The sequence below is a fragment of the Dicentrarchus labrax genome, unplaced genomic scaffold (assembly GCF_905237075.1).
Source record: "Dicentrarchus labrax unplaced genomic scaffold, dlabrax2021, whole genome shotgun sequence".
Taxonomy (NCBI): Eukaryota; Metazoa; Chordata; class Actinopteri; family Moronidae; genus Dicentrarchus; species Dicentrarchus labrax.
Window position 1 is genome coordinate 2,748,465 of NW_026136720.1, and position 14,503 is coordinate 2,762,967.

At 40.0% G+C, this 14,503-nt stretch overlaps 1 long non-coding RNA gene across 2 annotated transcripts; it reads right to left on the reverse strand.

Moving 5' to 3' along the window:
• Positions 1-13,216: 13,216 nt before the first annotated feature.
• LOC127352597 (uncharacterized) lies at positions 13,217-13,988 on the reverse strand. Of its 2 annotated transcripts, none has more exons than XR_007881144.1 (3): positions 13,733-13,988; positions 13,497-13,640; positions 13,217-13,267 (listed from the first exon to the last, which is right to left on the reverse strand). It is a non-coding gene; the product is annotated as an uncharacterized LOC127352597 (long non-coding RNA). The 2 variants fall into 2 exon arrangements; XR_007881143.1 differs by having other exon boundaries at positions 13,220-13,267; positions 13,483-13,640.
• Between the last annotated feature and the right edge of the window lie 515 nt (positions 13,989-14,503).

Here is a 14,503-nt window from a genome sequence, read left to right on the forward strand (position 1 = left end):
CAGGAGCAGGCGATGAGTTCGAAGTGTCGCAGGAAAAGAGTCCAAACACTGAGATCTGACTGCAGGTCTGTGGAGGGATTCTTAGACTTCTGAAGGTAGACAGAGAATTTGTGCAGAAATAAACGTTTTATTGAGCATTTTTACGGCGGTTTCTGCTTCACGTCATATTTTCTTGAAGAGATAAATCTCAAAAATCTGTAAAACAATGTCAAAAAACATTTTAAATGCTTCATAGATGAGATAAAATAAATGTATTTTGATTAAGAGGCTTTCATTTTTTCGTCATAATAGCGGTAACTACAATTTTTCCATCATTAACTTAACAATGTGTACATTTTAAATACTTAATAAATGAGCATTTACTCACTAATATGTCATAAAATAAGTTTTGGTGTGTCTGTCATTTTAATATTCACGTTGATCTGTCTCGGATGAAACCTTCGTCCTGATCAACGACGGACTGCTGAACTTCAACTTAGTAATAAAAAATCTTTAGTCTCCTCTTCACAGATCGATTACCCACAACCCCCCTCTGTTGCTGGGACTTCCTGGTCAGAAAGTCATTTGTCAGCATTAAGGTGGATCATGTCGGGAGCCACCGTAGGTACCAAGGTTAGGACACAGCAGTTGAGTAAACACCAGTCGGGGTATCGCTTTCAGTCCGGCTGCTGGGCCTCACCTCGGGGTAAACAGAGGCGGCGTCCACGCTCGCCGCTCAGGTATCAAACCGACCCGCGATTTACGCTAAAATACCGTCTCATCTCTGTCAGACTGACTGAGAAACACACGAGGAGGAGGAGGAGGAGGAGGAGGAAGCTCAGCGAGCAGACAGATGATGACGGGGTGTTTATGTCTCGTGCTATCTGGTGTCCTGTCTGAGTGGAGGCTTTCACTGCAGGTCAGACTGTGACCTGCTGCACCCGGACCCCTGAACGCCAACACAGGCGGCTTAAATCTGACAGGTTTCATCTGTTGGTTTGATTAAAAATATGCCGATACGACTACTGTTTGGCACCAGTATCAGCACCAGTATCAGCACCTTCTATTGGAGGAATATAAACATGAACAACGTTGAACCATCTGACCCGACATTGAATGCTAACTTTCTATCAGTTGTCAATAATCAGTGCTAAAGACACATTTTAATTGATACCAAAAAAGTACTGAAGTTTAATGCTTAGTGTGATTACAAGTCAGAATACTTCCATTAGCAATCGGGTTGGGTGCCGAACTCGTTACTTTTAAGAGAAACGACCAAATTACGCCGGTACAACAGAGTGTCGATTCACATAGCCTGAAAGCAAAGTCCCCTTAAGTAGACACAGCTATTGTTAGCACGCCTGCAGCCAGCACAGAGGCTGAACCCTCCAGGTACGACGAAACATTAAGTCAGGCATCCACAACAGCTAATTAACCCTTTAAACTCTGCAATAGAAATGGTCCGGCAGTGTCTACATTGGTATTTTTGCTTACTGTGATGTAATTTCTTCTTCTAAAATCTGTACAACCCAAGCTAAAAGGTTATGTAAGTCAATGAACCACAATAATCGACGCCTTCGACAAAATGATCTTCATCCTCACTGAAGAAGGAATCCGGACCGGAGGAAAGCGCTTCTTCCTCGTAATTTATCGTCACCGCCCACGAACAAAACCTCTCTAGCTATTGTGGTTTTTGTTTTAGATCGATTTAAACAGGATCATGCAAACAAGGTCCGTTTTGAAAGGGTTAACTAGCAGGATACGTTTTAGCTGGAGATAACGGGGCGCTTTTCACTCTTGGTTGATGTTCGCTTACAGTTTTACTAAACACACACAAAGTCCATCTTAGACTGATAAGAGTGGGGATGCACTGATACTCAGGTTCCCCACTAACAGTCGACTTAATCGTTAGTCGAAGTGAAGAGTCTTAGTCGACTTTCAGGAGCTGATAACTGACACCATGTACAAGTACTTACATTTGGGAACTTGCTAATACTGAGTACCACTATGAGTCCTTAATAATACCATTACAGTTCTAGCAATGACGCAACAAAACTTAATTGTACAAGATTACATTAGAACGCACCATAAGGTCATAATTTGCCTTCACCAATACTCATTTTTACTGAATAGTGCTTGAACACATCATAATGAAACCAACATACCCTCCATAACATCGCCTCTCTCCAGGCTGGAGGCGGTTTCTTTCCTGGTCAGTGAGTCAGTCGGGTCAGAAGCTTGTTTTTGTTTGCGTATGTGAATTCCCAGCTGGCTCTGAAGTATCAACTCCGTAAAGCCAAACAGAGGAAACGGTCAGAAAGGTTGCGACCTTTCAGCTGTCCGGGGGTTCATGTCCAATCAGAAGGTCACGGATGCCGAGGAGAGATTCAGTGTTTCTGAGTCCGCCGATAAACGAGTCTGTTAGTGAGTTAATCCGAACCTGTCAGGAGGGAAAACCTCTTCCCTAACCCAAACCCAGACCCAGACCCTAACCCAGACCCTAACCCAGACCCAGACCCAGACCCAGACCCTAACCCACACCCTCAGCCTGCAGGTTGCTCCAAACATACATTAATGTGGGATTTAACCTCAAACAAACATGGTGCCATTTTTAACAGTTTCTTAAATTAAATGTTATTTCAGTGTGAGTACTTTAATGTCTCATTCTGCACTATTGTAAATGTCCTTTGGTTTTTTTAGACTACTTTGGACCTAATTAAAGACATCAGCTTGGGCTAATGATGATGGGAATTTATCATTATTCAACATTTTGATATATAAAGTACAAACAAACAAAGTCTGGAGCTGAAAAGCTAAATAATTAGATTATAAAAAACAAATATTAGCAACAGTTTAATTCCACTGCACTCACTGCTTTAATCACTTATCAACCTGTCCATTAGGAAGCTCTGTAAATAACCTCGGTACTGTAACGTTATTCTCTGTCAGTCCGGGTTCTGTCGCCCTCTAACACCAGTTAATTAGCAGTTAGCTGCTTTAGTTAAAGCTATCTGTCCTTCAGGAAACTCTGTCAATCACAGAGAGTTGAAGCTGAGCAGCCGGAGGACGTCAGAGGGAAAACCAGGAAATATTTCCTCCATAAAATCTGATCCAGTTTCACCAAAATCACCGAATAGAGTTAGAAAGTTGTTGCTTTTGTTCAGTAATCAGTAATCAGAGACGTCTCTAACACGTCGGCCTTTAGAAACACTCATAAGAGAGAAAACGTCAAATTAATATATGCCCCAGTTTCAGGAAACTCTAAAATATCATTAATACCTGAAAACACCCAAAACATGACTTTGTTTGTGACTGTTGGGTCAGACACTGAAGTAGAGGAGACGTAAAGCACAAGATGTGATAAAAACAAGTTTCACCTTTTTTCTAAAGTAGGAAAACTTTGAATCCTAAAACAATCAAGTAATGAAACTTCTGTGAAACACAGCAAACAATAAGAAGTTACATTCACTAAAAGCTGAGATGCAAAGGTCACTTTTATAGTCACACAAACAGTCCTGTTTCATTCTCAAGAGTTTGGGATTAAAAATGTATCGTGAAGGTTTAAAAACCAACGTTGATTTTGGTGAATTGAGGTCTTAAGGAGCTGGTAGGAAGCAGTGAACACCACATTGTGGATTATCTGCTGCTGGTCCTGGTTTGGCATTGAACTTGGCGTCGTCTTCTCACTGTTTGACACTAAACTATCACATTTCCAAAACAGCGGCGACTCACCGCGCGGCCGCTGAAATATTCAATGATGCTTGGGTTTCAGCTCTTCACCGGCCTGAATCCTGCGGCTCGTACCACGGCGTCCCCCGGGGGGGCCCCAGTGCAGAGTTTGGACCTCGTCAGTAGGAAGCGGGCCCCTGGGAGCCATTTATAACCCGACCCCGAGCTCGCAGGGCAGCACTCGTTCTCCTGCACTTCTCTGCCAAGTGTTAAAAGAGAGATTCTTAAAAATGGAACCGCCATATGCACCCGCACCCCCCCGGAGCTTTAAATGAGCTTTTCATCGAGGAGGGGGTCGACTTTTTCTCCTCTTACAGCCCGAAGCACTCAGAGCCGGGTGGCGCTGACAGGTCGGCCATCTTGGGGGATTCTTCTGTGGCGGCGTTCAGTGACTTGGATGTTCATGTTCAAGTTCAGTTATTTAGTAAAAGAAAAGGTTTATGACACTAGAAGTGTCGCGGTGAGCTGGTTTTATGATGTACTGATGGTAAAAACATCACCGCCAACTTATCACCGTCACCGTCAGCCCGTTACTATCAGACAATCACAGACGTATATATAGCCGACATGCTCCAATATGAAAGCTATTTATTCTTTATTTTCTCAGGGTTCATTTCTAGAATTGGTTGACAGTGTCTATATGTTAAATTATTTAACATGTTAAAGAATATTGAACTTTATTTGTTATTAGTTATTTGTTTATGAGAGCAGCCTCATGTTGGTAATCTGTGTTGGTATAAAAAAATCCCATAGCAGTCGGACTCTACTGTCTTCAAGAGTAGTTTTATTTGGATTAAGCCTTTAATGTGTCTTTCTATAAAAAAGGTTCATGGTTAATTTATTTGTACAAACATGATAAAAGATAAAGATAAAAGTGCTCCAGGGTCTAAAAATCAGGACTTACAAAGAGAGAAGAAACACTAAGATAAAGAAAGAATAAAAACTCTGTGCCGTGTTACTACAATTTATTAATCTGAATGATTTAATATCTTTTGGTCAGTAACAGCAGAACAGGAGTCACACATCACGTTCACTGACTGAACATTAAAATGTAGGCTGACTTGAGAAGCTGAAGAAACGAGAGAAGCGTGAGTCCGTTCCGTCGTTTCCGATACAGCGAGAATATCGAATATATATATATTTGAAAAAAAAACCCAAAAGGTGACCTGTGTCTATTTTCAGTGGTGAATGTCGACTGCAGCTGGTTGTGTCAGAGGAAGATGTTCGATGAAGGCGAAGACAGGATACACACACACACACACACACACACACACACACACACACACACACACACAAGTACATACTCAAACACATACTGTACATGCAGTACATCTACAGACAGGTCACACAAGTTAAACACAAGAATCTGAACCGTTTGGTTCGCTGGTCACAGGTCGGGGTTAGGTCATTTGCATTAAATGGTTCATTTGAAATTGGCTGAGAGGTCAAAATGTAAAACATAAAAGTTATTAGGCACCATTAGACAGTAAATATATACATATATATGGATACCATTCAGTCTTATGTAGAACAGTTTCCTGATGAGTTTCTGGTCTCAGTCTCTAGTTTCAGTCTTCTTCCATACAGCATGATGTTCATTTAGTAAATGATGGTCCCATTGAGAGTAAAACAGACCATAAAGCAGGGTATGCTTTAGGGCGGGGCTACCTTGTGATTGACAGCTCATTCTCAGTGAGTCCGTCCAGCTCAACGCACCAAACTCAGATCAAACTGTCAAACGGTGCTGATCAGATATTGATCCAGATTCTGTTGTTGACTGTTTCTCTCCTCAAATCTGTTCACAAAAATACAAATGTTCACGAAACTCAGCAGCCAATGAGAGCAGCTCAACTCGCTTTACGTGACCTCCGCTGGCTCCAACAAACTGTTCTAAACTTTTTTTGTTTACACTAACAAAACCTATTCTTTTAATTAAGATTTGACGAATGAGAAACCAAATAATATTGAGATAAACAATTTAAATAGCAGCTTAAACAATGGAGCAATGTTACAACCATGTTAAAGACTCAATGGAAATATGTTTGTGTTTGTAATAAACAAGCTGTAATAAAGCAGAACGATGTTTTACAGGACAAAGAGCTGAACCAGAGACGCTGAACGACGTAACAACAGGAAGTGAGGGCGAGTTAGAGGAGTCAGAGCGCTGCAGCGAGGACTCGGGAGAGCCGGCGTGTCTCAAAATAAAGCCTGAAGACTCGAGTGCTCCTGGTTGGGAATGTGAGCTATGGACGCCCTCTAAGCCCCGGGACCAGATTCCTACTTAAAATAGCGTCCTGGGTGAAGAGAGACGTCCTGAGCTGCTTTCTGCAGGAATTTACACTTCGGTTAATTGGCGGTTTCTTCATAGCGCTGGTGAACCGAGGAATATTTGCAATATATAGAGACACTGACCTTTGACCTGTTTACTGTTTGGTTCCTCGTAATGTTGGTAACTGATTCTCTTTAGCTGCAGGAGTTTGATGGTTTAAGACGGGAACATTTGCATCTGAAGGGAAACAAAAAAAACTTTTTTTGTGCATAAAATGAAGATTTTGGTCAATGTCATTGAATGTCATGTGTTTGTTTATCTGCTTTTAAATATGATTTAATTAATTAGCATTGAAAAGAAAACATGAATGAAGTGAACGGATATAAATATTGATGAAAGAAACAAAGCTAATCTAATTAACTGTGTGAGTTATATTGTGATAAATAACAATAACAACTGATATTAAAAGATAAAATCACCCAGTCGTCAATCAACCCGTAATAATTGACTGTATTGAATACATTTAAAGCAATACTCTGATTAATGTAGATCATTATTACTCAATTATTTATCCTTAATATGTAGAAATTAAATTATATTAGTGATTATTTACCAATTTATAAGTTTCTGTGTTTCAGATCAACTCAGTATTATTCTTAAGGTGTTAATTCCTTTTGGCTTTCTAGTTTATTTATATTAACTCGATACAAAACAGTTATATTTAATTAATAATATTATAATTTGTTGCCATAGTAATAATTTATAGAGCAGATACGCTATATTACGACGGAGTATTAAGGCCATACTAAGAGGAAAAATAAATAAATAACATTTTGGAAATTACAGGCTGACAGTTCTCATAAAATTACGACTTTATTCTCGTAATGTTACGACTTTATTCTCGTAATGTTACGACTTTATTCTCACAATATTGCAACTTTATTTTCGCAATTTCCAAAAAACAAAAAAAAGTAGTTAGTAGTTAGTCTGGTCGTAGTATATTGTGTGAAGTAATTATACTTTATTTAACTACTATATTAACACACCTTTGAACCTGAAGCTGTCACACTGTGATAATTGAGGGAGTTACAGCTGTTAGTCAAAGAAAGCAGCCCGGGGGGGGGGGCAGAGGAAGTAACCTGTAACTTAAGGTCCCCCCCCCCACCAACCTGTTAGCCTGGAAGAGCAGAGACAAAACATCATGAGAGTATGATTTATAATGGATGCCGCGGTGATGAAGATGAATGAGTCGTAAACAGGGGAGCGATTACACTGAAGGATCCGTTAGAGGAGGAGAGTGAAACCTAAAGAGTTCAAACACAAACATAACAACGACCCTGAGACGCCTCATTCAACCTACACAGACACACATTCATTCATTCATTCATTCATTCATTGGAGCTCATGTTCACATCACAAATATCAAAGCATCAATCAAATACAGAAGATACACTCCTCTACACTCTGTAAGCGTTCCTGAAATGGGATTTAATGCAAATAATGTTCTTTTAATGCTGTGATTAACAACCTTTTTACCTTAAGGAACCCTTTTCTATATTTCATATTGTATATTATATTCAATAAATAACAATAACAGCAGAAACCAGAGATTTTGGATGAATTCTGAGCAGATTATTTCCTGTGAATATTGATCAGAGATCAGTTTTCCTGATACTTTTAGGATCTTTTAACACAGTTATATCTGTATTATGTATTGTTTTATGTTTATTTAACAATCATTCAGAACAGGCTTCTTTTTTAATAAACCCAGGGTTTGTGTTCACCTAAAGTTTTCTTACACACCTTAAAATCAGTGACGCTTTGGCGACCGCTAATTTCCAGCAAACAAACTATTAAAATCAAAAATATTGTGACATTTGTTTGTGTCTGTTACAAACAAACAAACAAACAAGGTCAGAGTATCTCTGCAGCACTACAGTTCTCCATTATAATGCTGTCTGTCACACATTTTATCTAATATAATTCATTAATAGTGCAGCCCTATCTCTTTGTGTATGTATCTGCTATATTGAGACACAATTATCAGCCGTTGGTCCACCTACAAGGTTATTGATCAGTATTAGCAACAACACACACACAACTACAACAAACAGAAAAAGGGTAATAAAGGGTGCTAGGAGGCTTTCATACAGGCAACAAACAATCGGAGTCAACGTGCTATCTGACGAGGAAACTCCAGTTGTATTCAGGCTCAATACGACTTCCATAACCAGTGCTGGAGAGTAACTAAGTACTGTACTTAAAGTATGACTGACAGCGTTCCTACATATTGTGTGTGACATCCGAGTACAAATATCTAAATGTTTGTCATGTAAATAACTGTTGTTTGCTATTACAGCGTTTGTGCAGCCTTGTTTACTCACTGTTTCCATGGCAACAACAGTGAACGCAGCAGTAAAGGTTTCCTCGCGCAGAAAAACATGAAAATATTTGATCATTTGTGATGTTATTGATTTAAATGCCAATCAAAGATATTGCCACATTTTGAAACTAACCTGGTCACAGATATGTGGATTAGTTTAGCTGGCTGATCAATCAGACGTTAATATTTACATTGGGAAATTCATAAATATGTAAATATTATACTTAGAAAACATGATAAGTGCAATAATCTGGAAACATAAATATTGTATCTATACTGCCTTTTCTTTTTTCCATAGTTACCCAGACCTGGAAATTACTCAAATCTAATTCCATGTTTTTTTCCACACTGTATAGGAATCCAGTTGTACTCTATGTTGTGCTACATGATACTTAAATACAGTAAATTCCAGGACAACATAGATTATTTTAGGATTTTTGGTCATTTCAATTAATTTCCAGGTTGTTTCCATGACCTGAAAACTTAGTCTCTAGATTTGCAACTTTTCCAGGTTTTTCCAGGATGTGTAGGAACCCTGAATATATAGTTAAAAAATAAATGATGTCGTCTAATAACTTTACCACCCTTTAATGCATCAATCATTATAATCCAATAATATATAATATTCTGAAATGGGTCTTTCTCATTATTCGTTATAGATATTTAGAAACAATATTTTAAACCCAAAGTTAAACATTAAAAACACCAAAACATCCCCAACACAGCCAGAAAACACCGCCCCGTCAACCATCAGACCCAGTAAACACAGCCCCAGTCAATCACGACCCAGAAACACCAGCCCCAGTCAACCATCAGACCCAAAAACACCAGCCCCAGTCAACCACACCAAAAACACCACCCCAGTCAACCACCTCGAGCAAAACGCCGTTATCAGATCATTCCGCCACGGAAGGAGCCCTTTAATAATCAACAGGTAATAATACCACCGCCGTCTTCCGATGATCACTCCACCGCGGGGGGTGCAATACCCTGTTCGACCGCTCGCATTAACTTACATGTACCTGCCGTTACAACCCAGAGAGGCGCTGTTTCACCCGTTTAAAGAACTCAATGAAACTGAAGGGAAAGATGGTGGCAACTGTTATTGGACAAAAAAAGCAATGCCACCTTAAAATGAATAAAAATAAATAAATGTAAAGTTAAAGTAAAAGTCATACATTCAAAAAAATTTTTAAAAGTGCAGAAATATTAGCAGCTAAAAGTACTTAATGTATCAGAAATAAGAGTACCAATCAGTGTTTTTTATATATTATTTTATATATTAGTGGAATATTACTAATTATGCAAGAAGCATTTTAAAATTTTAAAGGTAGAGCTTATTTTAACAACTTATTATAGTGTTGGGTAGAAGGTAAAATGTATTTGTCTCTCTAAAATGTGGTGGATTTGAAGTATAAAGTGGCATAAAGTCTAAAAGTAAAATACCTCAAATATGTCCTGAAGTAAAAAAATACTTGAGAAAACTATTATTATTATTTATTATATTATTATTTATTATTGTTAATGTTTAATGAAGAACAAAATGTCTCTGTAGCATTAAACTTGATTTATTTACATAGTAACTTATTTATCTGTTTATTTGTTTGTTTGTTTGTTTTGTAATGTTTTGGTTGTATCTATGTGAATTTTACAAATATAAAAAATATATTATCTGTCCGTCTATATGAGGATGAGTTGAGGCTGTAAACAGTAAAGTTTCCTGCACTCGCAGTGAGTCAGAGCTGTTATGTCTTTCACAGATGGACAGACACCTGTCGTACTGAGACAATGACCCCCAGTCAGCAGGTCAAAGGTCACAGAGCAGCACAAACACTGGCCAACTTCAGAACAGGATAGATAGATAGATAGATAGATAGATAGATAGATAGATAGATAGATAGATAGATAGATAGATAGATAGATAGATAGATGTTTTTCATTAGTGTATAATGACCTGAATGAGCTGGTCCTCTTCTACAGAGTCCGTCATGTTGAACCGCCGTGTTTCTACAGTTTGAATATCCTAAGATTTCCATTATGCTTCCATCCTAAATCACTGCGTACTCACAAACTTCAAAATCTTCTTCACAAGAAAATATTCAGATCTATAAAAACAGCAACCGGCGAATCGTGTAGTTACTATGGTATCACACAGATACTGAATGAGTCTGTGTTTAATTCTGCGTATATCGATCCACCAAAAAGCTCTTATTTTATTGAGAAATCATCTGTTTATAAAACAATCGGCCTCTCATTCTACAGTCTTCTCCCAGTAAAATAACACACGAACCAACAGAGACTGACAAGATAGGAGAATAAATCCTAAATGCACAGTTTGTCTGTTAATGGATTATATTGATATTGAATTGACAGTGTGGACGTATTCTAGAGGTATTTTGTGTTTTACAGACACGTTAGGAACTGTTAAAATGTTGTGTTTCTTAAAGGGAGTTTGGTATTATATGTTCCCGTGTTTAAACTTTTATCAATAAGAACAAACCGAACACCATCAGATCGATTAGATTCTAAACACATATATCATTTGGTTCGTATCAGATATAAGTAATATTCTTATTATTATCTATCTGCTACTACACCACTGACAAGGGAAGGAGGGATGCGGCAGCATTATGGTTCATGGTCTGAGCTAGAGGTCCAACATTAATGAAGAGATGAACTGATGGTGGATCTGTGAGGTTCAGGTGACTGTGGGACTGTGGGACTGCGGGATGTCCTGAAGTCAACACAATAAACCGTAAATCGTGGACTTAAGTGCGCACATAGAGAGCGGAGCTGCAGTGTCAGCAGTGCAAACACTGGTGGAGCATCTGGAAACTTCATCCACTTCCACCTCTGACACTGCGTCCACCCTCCACCCCCCCAGCAGGCTGCAGGCCGGGGGACACTGCAGGGTGGAGGACCCTGCTGGAGGGGACAGCAGCCAGCCTGAGGGACCCTGAGGGAAGTGACCCGGGGGGAAACTCCCACGGGGGGGACAAACGATCCTGCCATGTTACCGAACGGGACGCAGCGACCTGGAAGTCTTGTTTTCTACATCAGACTCAATGTGGTAGACCAATCTCTCCACAGCCGCCCTGGGAACCCAAAACACCGGCGGAGTACGAGGGCGAAAGTCTGGGAGCTGGAGGGTGGAAATAATGCAGGAAGGCTCCAGTTTTATACTATAAATATATAAATATATCAAATCTTTAAAATAATAAAATAATGATTACAAAATAAATAAAAGAACAGTGTAACAGACACAACATTTTGAGAAGCTGGAAACAAACGAGGAACTAATGAACTGATCAGTTAATGAATCGTTAACAAGTTCCCTAATCATTCCTAATGAAGGATTGTATATTGTATGTAAGCACTGATTGGAACAGACTCTTCATTATCATATTGATTCTATTTATTATCTCACACTGATGGATATTTGATGTATTTATTTACCGTTCTGTAGTTGTTTTTTATTTACTTGCACAGGGAAACAACAGATGCTAATTAGCTGTCAGCTAACTCAGTTACATTTAATTGTGTGCTGCAAAAATAAAGAAAGACAGAAAGAAAGATAGAAAGAAAGAAAGAAAGAAACATGGTTTTCTCTGACAGTTTCAGCTGCAGACATATTCACAGTGGTAAATAATCTAATATATCATAATAAAGTTACAATAATTAGCGTATCTTACTGTCTGTTACGGTACAAAAGTGATGGAGGTTCGTGGAGACGACGGATCATCAGAGAATAAACATCCATAATAAATATGTACGAGAGAGAGAAGTTTCTTCTGGATCTTTAAAATGACTTCCTGATTTCCTTTTGCTCTCTAATGCTATAACTATATAACTATATTATAATTATTACTATAATTTACTGATCAACAACAAGTATTTCTTCTTTTTATTGCAAATTTGAGGATGCAGGATCTACTGACACATTAACCCCTAAACCACCAGTACATTCCTGTGACTTTGTGCATTTGTTTGACTTATATAGTCAAATGTTTATCACTTACTATCTCAGTAATTGTATTTTAATCATGGGCTTCTCCGTAATCTCTGTAAACTCTCCTTAATTAGCACTAGTGAGTGTTTGAAGGTAAAACTCTCCTCTGTTTTGCCTCCAGCTGTCAGCCTGCACTGCAGATGAAATCTGGAGAAACCTGAATCATTGTAAACACACCTGAGCGTGCAGTCTGATTCTCCACGCCCGCTCAGGTTACCGCCACCGTACCCTGCGGCCCCGCCCGGCCCGCGGCCCCCCGAGGTGCAGCGAACGAGAGCTTCAGCAGGTTTGATATTAAACCTGAAACCGGCTGCTGGTCGTAACATCCAGTGTTTATATAGAACCGAAAGTCCACCTGTTAACAGAAGATTTCCTTCTGTCAGTCTGTAGTTTATGTGTGAACAGGTTCAGTATCAATCATATTTAGAATAACGTTACTATCTGCAATGTTCCTATATAATGTTATCCAGCTAAAAGCACAATATAATAATATGTTCCACGAGCTTTGCAGTAATGTTAGCTTTGACTTTGGACTCTGTGTTGGACTCTGTGTTGGACTCTGTGTTGTGGACTCTGTGTTGGACTCTGTGTTGGACTCTGTGTTGTGGACTCTGTGTTGTGGACTCTGTGTTGGACTCTGTGTTGTGGACTCTGTGTTGTGGACTCTGTGTTGGACTCTGTGTTGCTTGTTGACTCTGGTTTGTGACCTTGTGTTGACTCTGTTTACTCTGTGTTGTGGACTCTGTGTTGGGGACTCTGTGTTGGAACTCTGTGTTGTGGACTCTGTGTTGGACTCTGTGTCTGGTTGGGACTCTGTGTTGAGACTCTGTGTTGGACTCTTTTTAGACTCTGTGTTGTGGACTCTGTGTTGGACTCTGTGTTGGACTCTGTGTTGGGACTCTGTGTTGTGGACTCTGTGTTGGACTCTGTGTTGTGGACTCTGTGTTGTGGACTCTTGTGTTGTGGACTCTGTGTTGTGACTCTGTGTTAGTTTGGACTCTGTGTTGGACTCTGTGTTGGACTCTGTGTTGTGGACTCTGTGTTGACTCTGTGTTGGACTCTGTGTTGGACTCTGTGTTGGTTGTTGGACTCGTGTTGGACTCTGTGTTAGACTCTGTGTTGTAGACTCTGTGTTGTGGACTCTGTGTTGTGGACTCTGTGTTGTGGACTCTGTGTTGGACTCTGTGTTGTGGACTCTGTGTTGTGGACTCTATGTTGTGGACTCTGTGTTGGACTCTGTGTTGGACTCTGTGTTGGACTCTGTGTTGGGACTCTGTGTTGTGGACTCTGTGTTGTGACTCTGTTTTCTCTGTGTTGACTCTGTGTTGGACTCTGTGTTGGACTCTGTGTTGCGTTTGTGGACTCTGTGTTGTGGACTCTGTGTTGTGGACTCTGTGTTGGACTCTGTGTTGGACTCTGTGTTGGACTCTGTGTTGTGGACTCTGTGTTGGACTCTGTGTTGTGGACTCTGTGTTGGACTCTGTGTTGCCCACTGTTGGCACTCGGGAGCATAAAGGTCACAACCTTTGACCCTCATCCTACATAGAGACACATAGAGATCAGTCCACAGGCAGCAGAGGGACAAAGCTACACTACAACCCGTTCACTCTCTGCTGATAAACAATAAATAATACATAGAAATAAAATGTAAAATGATTCAGAATCTCACATTATGAAACCTTTAATGGCAAAAACTTTCTGTATTCCAGCAGTTGAGCCACAGCTTCTTCTTCTCTTTCATCATTTGGACCCCACACTGCTCTCTCTCTCTCTCTCTCTAACACTCTCAGATACCCTGATGGGTCTTGTTCCTGCTGTTCCTGGTAGGTTCGAGCCCGGGGACCCCCCACCCTGCCCTGGCTGAGTGCCGGGCCGCGGAGAGCAGGACGGCGCCTCGGCTACTTAGAGGGCCAAGATTCGCCGGGTTCACAGCTTCGTCTGTGAGTGGAAAACAGGATTACATCCTGCGGTTTGTCTAAATCCACTGACCCGGGGAGAAGAAAAGCTCTCACTGTGGTTCTCTGAGGCTGATGTCTGATTAAGAGCCTGAAACACCATTACAGAACATTTGAGGTATTCAGCTGCCAGAGAGCCGAGCGACGGGCACTGACTGCAGCAGGTGGAGCTTTACGAG